The 9,019-nt window shown below is 41.9% G+C and overlaps 1 non-coding gene across 1 annotated transcript; it reads right to left on the bottom strand.

The window, feature by feature from the left end:
* Positions 1 to 2,924: 2,924 nt before the first annotated feature.
* Trnas-gga (transfer RNA serine (anticodon GGA)) lies at positions 2,925 to 2,998 on the bottom strand. The gene has a single exon. It is a non-coding gene; the product is annotated as a tRNA-Ser (tRNA).
* Positions 2,999 to 9,019: the final 6,021 nt, after the last annotated feature.

Consider the following 9,019-nt stretch of genomic DNA (forward strand, 5'->3'; position numbering starts at 1 on the left):
TGAATTAAAAAACACAGAGAAATGAAAAGGTTTAAAATGTAATTGGAAGGCAGAACAATTTTGAAATTGAACTATATTAAGATAACTTATATAGGATTTCGTAGGAATCTTTACAAGAGTGCAGCAGAATGGCTGCAGTCTCATAACAAGATAAAACAAAAAGATGAATGTTATAAGATTATGCGAAACATTAGAAGTACAAAAGGAATGGACGAACTAAATGAGTCCAGCGTTTACATTTACCTTGTAGACATGATTTCTGAACAGTTGATGCAGCAAAATAAGTGAGTAATTTCCGAGTAATTGCGCAGGTGCTCCATTTACACAGTTATTGTGTGAACTATTCACACTTGCTAATTCTGGAAGACAAAATGTAGTAGTACATGACCACCTTGAAGTCTCGAAGGTATACGAAAGTACTGGGACAAAGAAAACGTCACCCCACGCTGCATTGTTGCCAGATTTATTCAATATGGCGGATCCAAGAATCGACTATAGGTGTGGCAACGTGGCAGTGACGTCATGCTTGGAAGTTTAAATTTTTGTCGGAAAGTAGATCAATTAAGCTAACCCCTTATTCCCTCCTCTAGGGGGAGAGGAGGGAATAAGGGGTTAGATAAGTGGAAGTAGCTTAATTGATCTCCACTTACCTCCCTCTCCTTCCCCATCTGGGAATTGGGGGGTAAATCACTTAGTCTGTGCTGGGCTGCTGGATTGGAGGGACATAACTCTTTATTTTGTATGCATTGCTTATTTAAACTTCTTTAATTGTTATAGACAACAGCTGCATCCAATGTGTTCACTGTGAGGTGTAGAGTCGAACTGACGTAGTTCACAACACCATCACCAGAGGGCGCTGTCAGCCCTCCCTCTCTCCCCTCCCATGACGTTATCAAATATGGCGGGAAAATGAGTCAGTCTGTCTCTAGCTGCTGGACTGGGAGGATGGATGTAATAGTCTACGGTGCTCAATGAATGAGAAGTCTGTGTAGGAGGAGGAGTTTAATGGGTATATTAGCTGTAATCATGTAGCAGAAAACTGCATTGCAATATTGCCACATACATAACTTAGAAGCCACAGGATCTAAATGTGCCATTGTACAAAGAGAGTGAGAGTGCTTTGGAGATTACGGAAGAACATTTAAACAATTTTCGATGTAATTACACATTTTATTCTGAGGGATACCACCACTACACTTGAAAATGCACTGCCACGAAGTGGTTTCTTCATCTTCGGACTCAAATCAAAGACAAAAGGACGTAAGTCGTATTACTGTTCGTTTCTGGAACAATCAGCTGCAACAGCTTTGCAAAAGAAGTGGCGACACCTTCTCCGCAACCCTCCCATCATTTTGCACGACAAAGCGCGGACGCTCTGTTCGGTCGATGGGACTAGGAAGTACTGCACTGTCTATTATACTGCCAGGACTTTGATGTGATTCCGAAGATGACGGAACCACTTCGTGGCATACGCTTCAGAACTGTCCCAGAGATTCGACAGGCAGTAGACCGCTCCATTCCCATCAACAGAACAGTCTCTGCTAACGGTGTACTACGCCTTCCACATCGCTGGCAACGGTTTCTACGCAACGCTGGTGACTACTTTGAAGAACAGTAATGGGTGCTAACATGTAACTCCTCTATTTCGGTTGTGAATAAATAGTTACCACTAATTAAGTTCCAACCCTCGTATCTGCATGACAGGTGTCCTGTTTACGGAGTTGGTGGCAGCATAATGTGTAATTTCACATGTCAAGCATCACTGCTATGCATTTGTTTTCTAGTAAGAGGCATCCTCAGTTACTAACGATCATTTTATAGGACTAATGTGAGTGTAGAGCAATTTCTGAATCATGATTGGATGTGAACAGTGGGTGATGTACACATCTGGAAAGCTATATTGTGCACGTATCACAAACACTGTCAAGTTTTTGATTGGATGGTGCTATCCTAAACCCAAGATTGACTGAAACACTATAATATACCCCACTAAAAATGGTGTGCAGATTTTACGCGACATTTCTTTTAGAGAATATACAACGTTTTGTCTAAGAGCGTGCAAAACAGGACATAGAGAACGCTCCACTTAACAATTTGAGGTAGGGAACCCGAGGTCGGTGAAGCCAACTTATGGATATATGGATATGTCCGAAAGGACAGATACCAGTGGTGATCTTGCAGCTCTCGAAGAATGAAATTACAATGGAAGCAGACGATCGGTGCACACATTTCAACTGTCCCAGTTGATGGATCCAGAATGAGATTTTCGCTCTACAGGGGAGTGTGCGCTGATATGAAACTTCCTGGCAGATTAAAACTGTGTGCCCGACCGAGACTCGAACTCGGGACCTTTGCCTTTCGCGGGCAAGTGCTCTACCATCTGAGCTACCGAAGCACGACTCACGCCCGCTACTCACAGCTTTACTTCTGCCAGTATCTCGTCTCCTACCTTCCAAACTTTACAGAAGCTCTTCTGCGAACCTTGCAGAACTAGCACTCCTGAAAGAAAGGATATAGCGGAGACATGGCTTACCCACAGCCTGGGGGATGTTTCCAGAATGAGATTTTCACTCTGCAGCGGAGTGTGCGCTGATATGAAACTTCCTGGCAGATTAAAACTGTGTGCCCGACCGAGACTCGAACTCGGGACCTTTGCCTTTCGCGGGCAAGTGCTCTACCATCTGAGATACCGAAGCACGACTCACGTCCTGTACTCACAGCTTTACTTCTGCCAGTATCTCGTCTCCTACCTTCCAAACTTTACAGAAGCTCTTCTGCGAACATTGCAGAACTAGCACTCCTGAAAGTTAGGATAAAGCGGAGACATGGCTTAGCCACAGCCTGGGGGATTTTTCCAGAATGAGATTTTCACTCTGCAGCGGAGTGTGCGCTGATATGAAACTTCCTGGCAGATTAAAACTGTGTGCCCAGACCGAGACTCGAACTCGGGACCTTTGCCTTTCCCGGGCAAGTGCTCTACCATCTGAGCTACCAAAGCACGACTCACGCCCGGTACTCACAGCTTTACTTCTGCCAGTATCTCGTCTCCTACCTTCCAAACTTTACAGAAGCTCTTCTGCGAACCTTGCAGAACTAACACTCCTGAAAGAAAGGATAAAGCGGTGACATGGCTTAGCCACAGCCTGGGGGATGTTTCCAGAATGAGGTTTTCACTCTGCAGCGGAGTGTGCGCTGATACGAAACTTCCTGGAAGATTAAAACTGTGTGCCCAGACCGAGACTCGAACTCGGGACCTTTGCCTTTCGCGGGCAAGTGCTCTACCATCTAGCCCCGAATTATTAAACTTTTTCTCTTTTTGCTAGCCACTCGATTTATCACCAGTGGTCTGGTGTTTGACGATTAATAGGTTCTTCCCGCACTCAGAATATGCTGCATGAAACATAAAACAAAGTAAAGAGTAGTACAACACAAATTATTTTGTCTGGCCCAACGTTGGGCGCCATAATGACTCGTTACTAACCGGTAAACAGATTTTATAACTAAAATTTCTGACATTTGATACAAATTGGAAAATAAATTGTAATTGTGATAGGCGTCACTAGATGGCTGTTGTGCGGGTATTGTCGCCCGCAATGGGTATGACTCATCGAAAAAAAATCAATCAGTGCTTCGTGCCGAGTTCTTCGAGCAGCGGAATGGATAAGATATTGCAGCCACCACCAAATTCAATTAATGGTGGCTGTCTGTATCCGACTGTGTAGGCAGTACGACAACACCGATGTTAGAAGACGAAAGACCAAATCAACCATGTACGGCTTGCAAGACAAATTCCCCAAGGTACAAGAGACGATCGATGCAAGTATCTCAGGGACGTAGTACGTAATACTTAATGAAAAGCATTGGACGGAACGCGATGAGTGTTCGGTCATCAACTTCCACTAATAATGTGCCACCGAGTCTCCTGTTCCATCCGGGCCTCACTTTAAACACATAATATGAACCAAAAACGCAAAGAAATGAAGGTGTTTAAAATATGATTGAAAGGCAGGGCAATTCTGACGCACTACTATATTATGAAAACTAAAATAAGATGTTCATAAAAATCTTTGCAAGAGTGAAGCAGAATGTCTGCGGTATCTTACCAAGATAACACAAGAAATATGACTATAACAAGATTATTCGATGCATCAGAAGAACAAAAAAAGTGGACGAAAAAATTAGTCCAGTGTTTCCATTTATCTTCTAGACATGACGTTTTAACGATCGATACATGAAAATAAATAAGCGTATTGAGAGTAAGTTCACAGGTGTTTCATACACAATGGTATTGTATGATTGTATGAACTGTTCATATGTGCAAATTCTGGTAGACAAAACATAATAGTACTTCAGCCATTGACGTGACGCAACGTTGTAGGACAGCTTCCCGAGTGCAAGATCCTGAGGTAGCAGTATTACAGCGCGCGCCCGCTGGAATTTCGTTAACTAGCAGCAGGCTTCCCCGCCTGTAATGTACTGCTTGAGTCGTTGCCGCACCTTAGCGACTAAGAGGCTTCTACAGGTTGCATTACAGTAGAGAACTGCTCCAGACTAGTCTTCATACTGAAAACCATACAAACAATGATCAATATCAAAATTATGAAAATTAAATTTGAAAAAATTACACTTTCCTTTGTTTCTGTTTTTCAATGGCTACATAAATATCTTTTTCTAGTCCTCAGATTACTTTCAATTTTCACTTACTGCTAACTATTAGACAGCTGTTCAGTACGTAAGCTGTACTGCAAACCATAAAAGCAATAAAAAATATTTCAAAAATGATGGTACCTATTGCTGGCCACAAAATGAAAGAAGAAGAGATCAAGTGAACACTAAATAATGCTGACGACTGTTGCCATTCCATTTTTTGTTGTAAGCTGTCTATGTCGTTGGCTGCATGCTCACATGAATGGTACCCCGGCTCACATGGTTTCAGTGTCTAAGAACTCGCAGTGCTCTTCATCTGTAATGCTACGTGTGACATGACAGCGCCATTTACAGGTCAGGCACTCAACTGCACACACAATACGAATCTCTCTTGCGCTTTCAATCGTCATGACGTCCACGTTCTAATGACAGAAAAAATTACGTGTTTTTTATTTAAGATAGAAAAACTATATGATACATGTCTCACTGATTATGTACAGTTGCAAATTCACCAACCGCACCTCCAGTTACATGAGCGATATTTCGTTTCTCTCCGTCATCTACAGTCAGCTTTATGCACCAAAGTAGGGGGCTATGTCAGTCCGCAGATCCTCTATGACCTGATTCCTTTCCCCCATCTGCTCCTTTTCCTCGAAAATGTCGGTGTCCTCTACAACTCCCGCCGGCTTGATGCCCCTCATACCCTGGTTGCTAATCTCCTCTCCAAACCCCAGTCGCTGCCGCGCCTTCTCCACTGTCATTCCTACCCTCTACACCCTTCATCTCCTTTCCTGAGGTGGCTTCCTTTACCTCCCCCTCCCAAATGATGCCCTCGCTCCCTCCATTTATCCCTCCTATCAAATATGATCCTCACCTGCCCCTCCCTCCCTGCCGCCCCCCATTCCTCTGTCCTTTTCTTGGGCTCCCTCTCTGCCCCCTTCCATCCTGTTGTTTTCTCCACCTAGCCATTCCTTAACTCCATCCTCTCCCCCCTGAGTCCATTTTCTTTCTCCTTCACTGTCTTCCCCAGTCCTTTCTCATGCCCACCCTGCTCCCTCTCCCTTTTCTGTGCTCTCTCCCTCCATCGGCTCCCCCATTTCCCCCCCTCATCTGTCCGGATCCTCTCCCCCCTCTCCCTACCCATATGCCTTCGTTCTCTATAGTGCAGTGTTTTCCATGAGTGTTCAGTGTTGTGCATCCCATTTTTAAAGAGCTGCAAACAGGAACCAGACTGTCACTGTGTTTTTTAATTGTGCCTGTGTATTTTCTAAATGTTTTTAATGGGCATCACTGACCTCTTTGTCTTTTATATTTTCTTTACAGTTTTTTTGCCATGTGCCAGTTTTAAACAGTCACCCTTTTATCACCTCTTTTTATTGTTATGTCTCATCATTACGTTTTATTAATTTTATCTGTAGGCTGCAGAGCGACGTATTACGCTGCTGCCAGCCCGCCCCCCCCCCCTCCCTCCATCCCTCTGGAGGGGAATCGAAATACAATAAAGGAAAAAAAAGAGCTGTGATAACATTTATGAGCCACAGATCTGCTTATACAATTGATATTCCTATTGCCTCATTTGATATTGCGGCCACTATGGCTTTTGAAACTTAACTGGGTTGGACTGCTGCTGTGCGTGTCCATACATAATATGTTACGTCAGACCATCCAGATTCATGTTTTACATGATTTCTCTAAATCGCTCCAGGCAAAGGCTGGCATGCTTCCTTTGAAAGGGGACAGCCGATTTGCTTCCCCGTCGCTCTGTCTATAACAACCTCGATGCAGACAGGGCGTTAAACCCTAATGTTCCTTTCTTCCTGCTTACTTTCTCTAGTGTATGCTCTGTTCCATTACACATTTGCACATTGATAGCGAGTAAGGGAAGACCTTGAGCCAACACTTGTGAAATATAACTCTATAAGAACTCCATGTGTTAACACATACATAGTTTAAAGCAAATGTTTAGCTGTTAGCTAAATAACACGGCAATATTTGAGTCTTGCGAATTCGCTGGTGGTACCTGCGTCACATGGTACTGATTTTCGCTGACTTGTCCTTCTGTAACCTTATTTTCGTACACCTTCAAACAATGACTGCACACAGAGTTTCCGAGTTAAATGACCTTGACGGGTGAGAGATCACCTTTTAAAATCATTTTTTATTCGGCTTCAACCGTTCGATTTGGAGCATTTGCGTGTCAGAAGGTACGACGCAGACCAGTCGACCACAGCGAATCATTCCACTGCAGAGTGGTGGCGCTACAATTGTGATGGTATCCAAAAGGAATAAATTAAGTGTATGATACATGTCAATCACTCTCCTCCATAGACTCTTATTACTTCGAGGATATCTAAGAAAGCACAATGTTCTTGGTTGTCTGTATGCTAGCGGATCATCCAAAAATCCAGTACCCAAAGCCCAAACTCAAATCTCAAAGCCAAAGTCCAAAAGCGACTGGCTTCAATTAGTCTGCATGTAAACTCCGCAATACACCCTGTGCTGTACGACAGTACGTAGTGTATCACTCACTTTTCCTCTTCCTTGTTCCAGTCGCGAATGGTCCTCTGGAAAAATCGTTAACAAATCTTCGTGCGAGCTTGAATCCCTCTGATTTGACGTTCGTAGTCTTTTCACGACAATACTTAGGAGGAAACAGTCTATTTGCTAACTTACGTGGGAACACGCTTTCTCGAACTCTTTATAGTATAACACACCGTGATTCTCGACACATAGGCAATGTCTGCCACTAGAGCTAGGTTAGCATCTCCGTGGCGATTTTAAGCGTACTAAATGAACTTATGACTTAAAGTGCTGTTCTTCTTCGGAAATTCTCCATTTCCTTTATCAATTCTGTACGGTACGGTCCCTCCAAAGGTTTTTGTAGTCCACCTACTTCATGGATTGCCTACATCTCCTAAGGACTCCTCCAACACAGTTCAGTGTAGCATCCAAATCGCCTTCACCTGTTCTAGAGAGCAGGTTTCGTGCTTCATCGATAGATGGTAGACATGGTATTATTCATCATCCACCTTCTAGTTCGCAAACACTAGAAAAAGCGAGAAATTATCTGTGATAGGAACTGGAATATGTAATTTAATAGGAGTTTTTTAAAATTATGTTTCCCCTTGTACGTCAAGCATTAAACATATAAAAAAATTCGAAATAATACACTTTGCGGGCCGTATAGACGGGTTTCGTTGCTCTCAGAAACGTTAGTAAACAAATTGTCGCGAGACTCCCTCCAGAAGGTCCATCGGAGCACATATGCGGATTACATGAAAATAATAAACAAATGGTTGTCGGCAGTTGCTACATACTTGTTGACATCTAGAAATATATTAAAACACCGCCCCCTAAGTATCGCTTACATAGTGACAGCAGTGACAAAAGTAGAGGAACCCTAGAGCGAACAGAGCCAAGTAAGTAACCACTCTTCCCGTGCTCCATACGCGAATGGAACGGGAAGAGCCCTAAGAAGTGGTGCAATGGAAAGTACCCTCTGCCATGCACTTCATCATACCTGTCAGAGTTTCTATGTATATGCAGTATCTGTTTTACTGTTTCTAGTTTCAGTCGTGATGGAGTTCATTTGAGAATGAACATTATGTTTTAAACTAGTCAGCAGTAAATTTGAGTTACATTACAAAAATAAACAAAATAAATAATAGAAATAATTAAAAGATTAATAAAGTAAATAATAAGAATAATTAATTGATTAATGAAATAAATAATAAAATAATAAATAGCTAAATAAAATAAACATATAATAAAAATAATAAATAAAAATTAAAAATATTACAAATAAATAACAAAAATACTTATATACCTTTTCTAAGGTTGGAAGTTGCTTATTCTGATTATAAACTTGCTTTTGTAAGCCTCAAGTTAGTATCTGAAAAATTTGTAAAATTTGTTTTGATATCGAAATGTGAAAGCTTCGGTACAGGGCAACAGAACTATGTGAAAGTTTAATTTTCAGTGGAAATGTGTGGGGTGCACGCTGCACAATGCGAAATCCAGACTAGCCGGAAATCAAATGCATCGTCTGCGAGAAAGCAATCTCTTTCCAATGAAATTAACATATGATATCTAACCGTAAAGGAAATGGCTCATATTAAAATTTCGTCTCTGAATGTAGCTAATCTTTATGTTAGTCTTGTGAACAATCACTGTAGCACAACTCTTATTGTAATTACAGAGCAAATGAACATAAAAATTAACGTATCTGACATTCTCAGAAAACTGCTTGAAAGTTCACAAGATAGAACATAACTAAAATTATTTACTGGTATTAAATCTCAGCCCTTATACTGGTGTTATCACAAAAAAAAACTGACTATCAGTGTGCCTTACAGTGGACATGAAATTTGAT

Source organism: Schistocerca gregaria, chromosome 5 (genome assembly GCF_023897955.1).
Source record: "Schistocerca gregaria isolate iqSchGreg1 chromosome 5, iqSchGreg1.2, whole genome shotgun sequence".
NCBI classification, from domain to species: domain Eukaryota; kingdom Metazoa; phylum Arthropoda; class Insecta; order Orthoptera; family Acrididae; genus Schistocerca; species Schistocerca gregaria.